The 10,000-nt window shown below is 38.1% G+C and overlaps 1 pseudogene; it reads left to right on the forward strand.

The window, feature by feature from the left end:
• LOC137622602 (uncharacterized) overlaps positions 1-10,000 on the forward strand; it is a 551,390-nt pseudogene that overhangs the window by 157,683 nt on the left and 383,707 nt on the right.

Consider the following 10,000-nt stretch of genomic DNA (forward strand, 5'->3'; position numbering starts at 1 on the left):
GTCAATTTCCCATTAACCTGGTTCAGGTCAATTTTCCATTAACTTGGTTCGTGTCAATTCCCTATTTACTTGATACATGTCAATTCCCTATTAATATGGTACATGTCGATTGCCCATTAATTTGGTTCATGTCAATTTCCATTAACTTGGTTCTTGACAATTCCCCATTACCTTGGTACATGTCTATTTCCCATTTTTTTGGCTCATGTCAATTTCCCATTAACTTGGTACATGTCAATTCCTCTTTAACTTGATATATGGTAATTCCCCTTTAACTTGGTACATGTCAATTCCTCTTAAACTTTATACATGTCAATTCACCATTAACTTGGTACATGTCAATTCCCCATTAACTTGGTAAATGTAAATTCCCCAGTAATTTCATACATGTTAATTACCCATTAACTTGGTACATGTCAATTCCCCATTGACTTAGCACATGTCAATTCCCCATTGACTTAGCACATGTCAATTCCTGATTAATTTGGTACGTGTCAATTCCCCATTAACTTGGTACATGTCAATTCCCGATTAATTTGGTACGTGTCAATTCCCCATTAACTTGGTACATGTCAATTCCCCTTTGTTCAAAGGACGATCGTTTTCATATAGATGGATTTCTATAATTAGGAGACAATTCTCTGTTTTATATTTTGAGCTTTTTCATCATGAATAGTTAACCTTTGGCTTCTGTTTCTTTTCGTTTAGTGGTCCTCATAGTCTGCACATTTCGAAACTGCTTCACCATTTTGATTAGAAGAAATGTGTGATCGCAGATCTTTAAAAATGGCTTTTAGGTATAGAAAGATTTTTATTATAATTATAAATATATTTAATTAAAAACATCATTGAGAAGGATGAAAAAGAGGAATAGAAAGAATAATGATAATAAGGAAATTTCGGTTTCGTAATTTTCCCCTTTTCTCGTCTTCATGGTCACTTCTTGCTTAGTGTCTGAGCGTGAGATGAACTAGTGGCGTTGCACCTGCTTAGAGGTACAGCCTGAGGGCCTGTTATTTACCTGACCTGATTAAAGCTTTTAAGTTAAGAAAGTGTACTCGATTCCCCTCCCCCCACCCCTAAGGAAAGGAAAGGAAAATCAACATGCTTCAGGGTTATTTACCTCAGGACACAATGTTAAAGTAGTCTGTTCATCCTCTCTCTCTCTCTCTCTCTCTCTCTCTCTCTCTCTCTCTCTCTCTCTCTCTCTCTCTCTCTCTGTCCACTACTATATCTGTATTCTCAAACCCGAAGCTAAAGCGATATAAACAGTTTTATTATGTGGTTTTAACAGAGGTTTTATGAATATTAATTTTATTCGCCGTTGCTTTGAAAATCTTTTCATACAATGCTATTATCAAATAACAGGTTTATGAATTATTTTATTCAATTTAATTATTTCGATCATGTAGTAGCCAGTAAGGATTCAAATGGGGAAGTCTAAGTCAAATAAACTATTTATTTTTTATCTCCTTTGATTTGGCCCAATAGTTAATTATTCCAATCACAGTCTCCATGATACTTTAATCTGATTAGAAATGTGTTTATTCAATCGAGGAATTTTGATTGCGTAAGATGAAGTCGTGATTGGATTAATAATTCCGAATCTCTTATACTTCCTTGATGAATATTGGGCAAAGATCTATTTGTACCTTGAATGACATTTCAGTAATTCCATGTTATGAAGGAACGTATGCTTATTTACTGTCTTTTAATAATAATAATAATAATAATAATAATAATAATAATAATAATAATAATAATAATAATAATAATAATAATAATAATAATAATAATAATAAAAGTCCTTGCATTTCGTGGATTAATTTTTGGCGTTTTCGCGCGTTCGCGACGCAGAAAACCAAATTACCTATTAGATAAAAATCTCATATTAGCCGGTTTGTAATAACTACTGTTGCATCCCAATGATTTCAAAGTGTGTGCACATGTACCGTAAATTACTGAAATGTGTTCATTCATTAATACAATACTTCTACTGTGATATAAACAAAGTAAAAACAATATTAAGCAGTACTTTGTGTGTTAGTCGACCGCACATAGGCAATGGGGCAGTGAGTTGGTACGTTAGGAGTTATCCCATCCTTGGGCAGCAAGTATTCGCGGATTCTGATTTTCTCTTGCCTGTATCTGTCACGTAACCCTCTTGAAGTAGGGGGTCTGTTACCTAAACTTCGCATTGAGCGAGGGCCAACTGTAATAATGATTGTATTTTACGAAAGTCTAGTATTACTTAACACCAAATTGAGCCCAAAACCTGCCACTTTTATAAGCAAACAGAACAAAGGATATTCTTACTACTACTACTACTACTACTACTACAGGTATAGTAGTAATAACAGTAAGACAAGACCAAAAGCCCTGGGGAAGGAGGAGGGAATAGAGGATTGTGTAAATAACGCTCATAGATAATAACATTCGATGGAGTGCAGATAAATTCTTGATGAATTTTGAATTTCGTTTACTTCCCATGAAAACATCAATACGTAAATTCTTTTTGCATATAATGTATTTTAGGGTTGTATATTAAATTTACGGTTAATGAATTGTGGATTTAAAAAAAAAGTAAAGTGCATGAATAGTATTTCATATAAAGTAAATATTGTTTCTAAGAGAAAAAGACCAGATGTAGAATGGATTATATTCGTGACGAGTGGAGGAAGGTTTTTTTAATTCGTGATGCTTTACTTATCCTCTCTGTTTGCATAACATTGAATTTGAAACAGGATCATCTTTGACGAAATATCCTGTGGGAATTGAACCTGGAGCGCTGGTAACAATCTGTATTTTTATGCTACTGACATTTTTAAACAACAATAACAACAATCAACAGCAACAAAAAAATTAGCAAGCAAGCTATTTCTCGCAAAACAATCAGGAAGATACACAACTAAGTCGTATCTCTCTCTCTCTCTCTCTCTCTCTCTCTCTCTCTCTCTCTCTCTCTCTCTCTCTCTCTCTCTCTCTCTCTCTCTCTCTCTCTCTCTCAAATTAATGACTTGGTAAGCTTAATTTCTTGTGAAAGGTTGTGGGTCAAGAAATTATCAACAAAGCTGAACTATTCTGGGCCCCCATACTAGGTTGGTTTGCTATGAGGGACCAGATATAAGTCTCCCTCCATCACCAGTCCGTAGTTGGCTTGTGCTATGATGAAAACTGGCCAAAACCTTAGACATGGATAGGAACATATCTGAGGTCTTTGTTCTGTAGCGGCTTGTTATGGTAGCATTTCTTGATTATATATATATATATATATATATATATATATATATATATATATATATATATATATATATATATATATATATATATATATATATTTATATATATTTGTACCAACCGTGTGTCACACAATTGTACATAATTATTTTGTATATATTATGCTTGTATCTGCGCTCTTCCCTCACACTAAAAAGAACCTGAATGATCATGTCTCCGGTTTTGCTCTGTAATATTGTCTGTCTCTCGAACATGTTATGTCCTGTTGCCTTGAGGTTTTGTATATAAAGGAGAGTGTTCCTTAATAAACAACTCAGTTGATTGCATCCTGCCTTTGAGTTCACAACCCTCTCTCGGCCCGTCACATTGGTGGACCGCGGAGTGACGGACAGCCAAGTGCACCGCCAGCAATTCTCGATCGAAGGTAGAATAACCCGATTCTGCCTTGGACAGTTTTCTGCTGAAGAAGGCCAATGGGCGGGGGCGTGCCTTTGACCACCTGCTCGAGTACTGCACCAATAGCGACGTCGCTGGCATCGGTGGAGAGAAGGAGAGGGGCGTGTGGGATAGGAAAAGTGAGAGCCGCAGCAGTTGATAGGGCCTTCTTTGCATTGCAGAATGCCGCTTCTTGAAAGGGACCCCACTTCAGGTCCTTTGGCTTGCCCTTGAGGGAGGCGTATAGAGGAGCAAGTACGAGTCTGCGTTGACCAATCGTCGGTGGGCGACATCGACCAGAAGGTGGTAATGAGAGAGGAAATCCGCACCGAGGATTGGCATTGTGACATCAGCAACGAGAAACTTCCAATTGAATTTACCGTTTCTGAACGATAATGTGAGGTTCTCGAACTGTAGGCGGGGTCATCTGGCTGTAGATGAGCAGGTTTTAGACGATCAATGGAGACCCAGTCTTCTTTGCCCCGAATGTTTAGTAGGGACTGCTTTCGGACTGCGTCGGATCACAAGGAAAGGGCCCGTGTAAGGGGGTGTTAGTAGTGGCTTGCTAGTGTCGTCGCGCAGGAAGACGTGCGTTGCAGCAGTACTCGCCGTTGCCAGCCGCCGGTATAGCAAAGCTTTTTCAGCTCTCGCAACAACCGTTGGGGGACCAAAGGGCTTCGCTTGCCCTCAGGGAGATGACCAGTATCGCTCGCCTTCAACCTGCTGCAGACGGCCCCCCCTCGTGAGGTGAACCTACTTCGTTGCCCTTTGGATACGCTGTTTACCCGAACCTGTACGCGCTTGCCATAACCCGATGTCGATAGTTTACCCATTAAAGGACTTGATGACCAAAGCTGACGCCCTTATGGACAGCCACTTCAAGACCTCCCATCCGCCGCAGTTTTGCTACTACCACTTCAGATTCGGGGCAACCGCGAAGAAATGTGCCAAGGATTGTCAGTGGCCAAAAAACGTGTAAGTAGGCCATCACTTGTGGCGGTGGCCTCCCATGTTTTCTAATCTTTTCTTTTTACAGGATGCAGGAACGGGCGTGCAATTTTTGGTAGACAACGGGTGCTTGTCGTTCTCTGTAACCAAGGAAACTCTTCAAGGCCCGACGTAGTCTGTCTACATCTGCCGACGTCCGCTTGGTAGAGCTGCCAACGTATCTGCAATACCCACCTAAGGTTACGAGAACCTCACATTATCGTTTGGAAACGGTAAATTATGTGACACAACGGTTGGTACATGGCTCCCCCCCCTAAAAATGACATACTGTACATGTTAAATAGGGCGCCCTGATCTAGAGAGGCGAACTGTAGGCGGGTCATCTGGTAGTAGATAAGCAGGTTTTAGACGGCTTCCGAATGTTTAGTAGGAATGCTTTCGGGGACTGCGTCGGATCACAAGAAAGGGCCCGTGTAAGGGGGCGTTAGTGGTGGCTTGCTAGTGTCGTTGCGCAGGAAGACGTGCATAGCAGAGTGCAAGTCCGTTGGTATGTGATTCTTTGCTGGGGGCTTGTAAGTCTGGGCGGCACGGAGTAAATTTTCCCACGACGTGACGTATGCGCTGGAGATCGTCGGAGGAGGTTGTAGAAGGAAAAAAATTCGGGCAGGGACGACCACCGGGTCGCCATTGATCGTCTAAAAACCTGCTTATCTACTGCCAGATGACCCGCCTACAGTTCGCCTCTCTAGATCAGGGCGCCCTATTTAACATGTTACAGTATGTCATTTTTAGGGGGGGAGCCATGTACCAACCGTGTGGTGTCACACAATTGTACATAATTATTTTGTATATATTATGCTTGTATCTGCGCTCTTCCCTCGCACTAAAAGAACCTGAATGATCATGTCTCCGGTTTTGCTCTGTAATATTGTTCTGTCTCTCGAACCATGTTATGTCCTGTTGCCTTGAGGTTTTGTATATAAAGGAGAGTGTTCCTTAATAAACAACTTAGTTGATTGCATCCTGCCTTTGAGTTCACAACCCTCTCTCGGCCCCGTCACAATATATATATGTATATACATTTATATATATACTGTATATATATATATATATATATATATATATATATATATATATATATATATATATATATATTGTATATATATATTTATTTCCATACATAAGTGTATTAACTAATTTATTTATAAAGTTATATGCAAATACATGCACTAAGCATCGAAAGAAACGATGGTCAAAACCTTGTGTTATATTTTCTAACTTTTAGTTTCATGTCCCGATTGCAACTCAGCCGTTGATACTCACTTCCAAGATCCGTGTTCATTATTACAAAAGTCATTTATTTATATAGATTTCTATCTAGAATTAATGTAGGTTGTTGAAATGTGCTCTTGCAAGCACTTTAGCTTTATTTCGTTGTATATTTCTTTGGATTATTTTAAAGTTGTTAGAAGTGGCGATCAGCAAAACTTCAAGGATTATTTTTGCAATACAAAGAATAAGTCTTTTAGGAGGAGGTGTTTTAAGAGGAAGTCATCTAGGAGGAGGTCCTTTAAGAGGAGGTCTTTTAGGAGGAGGTCTTGTAAGAGGGAGGTCTTTCAGGAAGAGGTCTTTTAAAAAGAGGTCTTTTAAGAGGAGGTCTTTTAGGAGGAGGTCTTGTAGGAGGAATTTTCTTAAGAGGAGGCCTTTTAGGAGGAGGTCTTGTAAGCGGAGGTCTTCAGGAGGAGGTCTTTTAAAAAGAGGTCTTTTAAGAGGAGGTCTTTTAGGAGGAGGTCCTTTAAGAGGAGGTCTTTTAGGAGGAGGTCTTGTAGGAAAGAATTTTCTTAAAGGAGGCCTTTTAGGAGGAGGTCTTTTAGGAGGAGGTCTTTTAGGAGGAGGTCTTCTAGGAGGAGGTCTTTTAAGAGGAGGTCCTTTTAGGAGGAGGTCTTTTAAGAGGAGGTCTTTCAAGAGGAGGTCTTCTAAGAGTAGGTCTTTTAGGAGGAGGTCTTTTAAGAGGAGGTCTTTTAGGAGGAGTCTTTTAAGAGGAGGTCTTTTAGGAGGAGGTCTTCTAAGAGGAGGTCTTTTAAGAGGAGGTCTTTTAAAGAGGAGGTCTTTTAGGAGAAGGTCTTCTAAGAGGAGGTCTTCTAGGAGGAGATCTTTTAGGAGGAGGTCTTCTAAGAGGGGGGTCCTGTTAGGAGGTGGTCTTTTAAGAGGAGGTCTTTCAAGAGGAGGTCTTTTAAGAGGAGGTCTTCTAGGAGGAGGTCTTTTAGGAGGAGGTCTTTAAAGAGGAGGTCTTTTAGGAGAAGGTCTTCTAAGAAGAGGTCTTTTAAGAGGAGGTCTTTTAGGAGGAGGTCTTTTAAGAGGAGTTCTTTTAATAGGAGGTCTTTTAAGAGGAGGGTCTTTCAGGAGGAGGTCTTTTAAGAGGAGGTCTTTTAGGAGAAGGTCTTTTAATAGGAGGTCTTTTAAGAGGTCTTTCAAGAGGAGGTCTTTTAGGAGGAGGTTTTTTAAGAGGAGGTCTTTTAGGAGGAATCATTTAAACTTTTCCACGTGTCCAAAAAGACTTTTTTAAGGCTGACAATAAATAATCGTTTAAAGGGAATATTTTGACTTGGTTTGAATGGCAAAGTTTTCTATTGGCTTCGATAGAAGCAATTTATGAACTTTTCCAAAATCTTTTATGTGTGTTTGTCACGATGAATCTTTCTCTTGATAAAGTATCTCTCTCTCTCTCTCTCTCTCTCTCCTCTCTCTCTCTCTCTCTCTCTCTCTCTCTCTCTCTCTCTTAAATGAGTCATATGTGGTAATCAGGAGCAAAGATATGTTTATGGATCATCATATTTATCTATAAAATACTGACTTGAATTATTATTAATTTTATATAGTAATTTATGATCATAAATTATACATTTAATGATTGTCTTCCATATACTGTTTATGTCCACCCGCTGCTGAAAAGCTTATCTTGAAAAAATAATTGCGTTTTAATCTCTTGAGAAAGGAATATTTCTTAGCTTTATAAAATTTAATAATTTGTGAGAGAGAGAGAGAGAGAGAGAGAGAGAGAGAGAGAGAGGAGAGAGAGAGAGAGAGAGAGAGAGAAGTATTTTGGATATATCAGAGACTTTTTGGTCCATCCAGGGAGACTTCATTTGCTCTTGGTACAGCGATTTACTTTAAACGTTTAGAGAATTTTATGATCTTATCTAACTTATTCTTGAACTTTTCAACTGTGTTATGTGTTTAAGTGAGCGCTATTATTTGGAATGGTAAGGGGAGAAGAGTATTCGTTTCACGTGTTTACACAGAAGGATCATTAGCAGGGAGTCGAGCCCTTTACTTACCTTGCACCATTCAATTCTTTCTTGCAGGCCCACATGCATTGCCTGGATAGCAAAGCCCGTTCTTTCCTATAGGTCTGTCATAGGCCTACCCTACATACAGTCGTGTTAGGACTCTCCTCTCTTTAGCATTTGGATCATATTGCTTATTCAATTGCTTCTTCTTTCCCGTTTTCTCCACATCGCCAGACCATATGAAAATTCTTATATGGATCGTTTTGATTATCCTAGTAGTTTGTCCAGTTCCTCTTCTTCTTATATATATATATATATATATATATATATATATATATATATATATATATATATATATATATATATATATGTATGTATGTATGTGTATATGTGTATATATATATATATATATATATATATATATATATATATATATATATATATATATATATATATATATATATATATATATGTGTGTGTGTGTGTGTGTGTATATGTGTGTGTGTGTATATATATATATATATATATATATATATATATATATATATATATATATATATATATATATATATATATATATATATATATATATATATAAATGTGAGTTTATATACAGTATATATACATACCTTAATGGTTTGACAAATATCTTTACCGCAGACAAAGAAAGAGAAAGAACACCTCACATCTACTTAAAATCCCCCCCCCCCCCCTTCAACCAAATAAGAAAATCCTTCAAAGTGTAAATAAATCCGCCAGAATCCTCTCCAAAGAAATCCCTACAAACCACTCCTAGAAGTAAGAGCCCATAATGTCGGAGTAATTTCCCGGAGACGGAGATTTGAAAGGAGGCGCCGCCCTTGGAAGGATCATATCTCGTTTCCTCAAGTAATGTGTCAATATTGTCGACCTCTCAGGCACCTTCGGGCCACTTGCCGTAGGAGTCTCATGTCCTACAGTCATGCCAGGTGGAGGAGGTCGTGTTTTAGTCCTCTTCGCTTCCGTTTATGTTATGTCTTTTTATCTCTGAAGTTTTTTAGGCTTCCTTAATTCATAGCAAATACAAAATACAATTTCTTTTATATTTTTATCTATGAAGTTTTTTAATGCTTCCTTGATTCAAAACAATTACAAAATACAATTTCTTTCATGTTTTTTATCTCTAAAGTTGTTTTGAGGCTTTCCTAATTCATAGCAAATACAAAATACAATTTCGTTTACATTTCTTAACTTTGAAATTTTCAGCGTTTTTTTTTATAGTGAATTGTTTCCTCCTCGGGAATAATCAAATTGGTGTTTACATATGAACTTAATACAATCAGATACAAACTGTTTGTCTTTTGTAGAATTATAGAGATATACATGCTCTCCATATGAATATGAATAGCTGAGATATTATATACTATATTACATCCAAAGGTTTTTATACTCGTTGGAGGTCGTTTGGGAAAGTTCAAAGGATTTCCACCAGTCCTCCACCTCTATAGAAAAGCCTGCGTTGAAGGGGGAATGAAGTGGTCTGGTGTGGACCACTAAGAGGCAGCTAATTACTATCTAGCTTTAGGCACTCCGAACCTTCAATAATATTCCCTTATTATTACCTATGCCCTTTCCTCCCTGGGCTATTTTCCCCGTTGGAGCCCTTGGGCTTATAGCGTTCCTATTTTCCAAATAGGGTTGCAACTTAGCAAGTAATAATAATAATAATAATAATAATGGCTTACTTTAATAATATCTTTATCATATCAACTTTTCCTTTTATCTCAGAATTGAAGAGCACAGAATGACGCGTAAGAATCAGGAATTGAAGGAACAATTGCTTCAAAGAAATAATCTTATAATTAGGGGAACACGGAAGTAGGGAGAGACTCGTAGAGCTTATTTAGTGTGTATGTATGACGTTTTTAGTCAACTGTAGGACAAAGGCCTCAGAAATGTCTCCACTCCTGTCTGGTCTTTGTCAGTTTCCACCACCACTCTGGCCAACTGCGGATGTGTGACGATGGGAGACTTTAGCATGATCGCTGACAGCAAACCAACCTGGTAAAGTAGACTCTGACTATTACAGCTTTGGTGATCTTGGTGGTATG

Source organism: Palaemon carinicauda, chromosome 29 (assembly GCF_036898095.1).
Source record: "Palaemon carinicauda isolate YSFRI2023 chromosome 29, ASM3689809v2, whole genome shotgun sequence".
Lineage (NCBI taxonomy): Eukaryota > Metazoa > Arthropoda > Malacostraca > Decapoda > Palaemonidae > Palaemon > Palaemon carinicauda.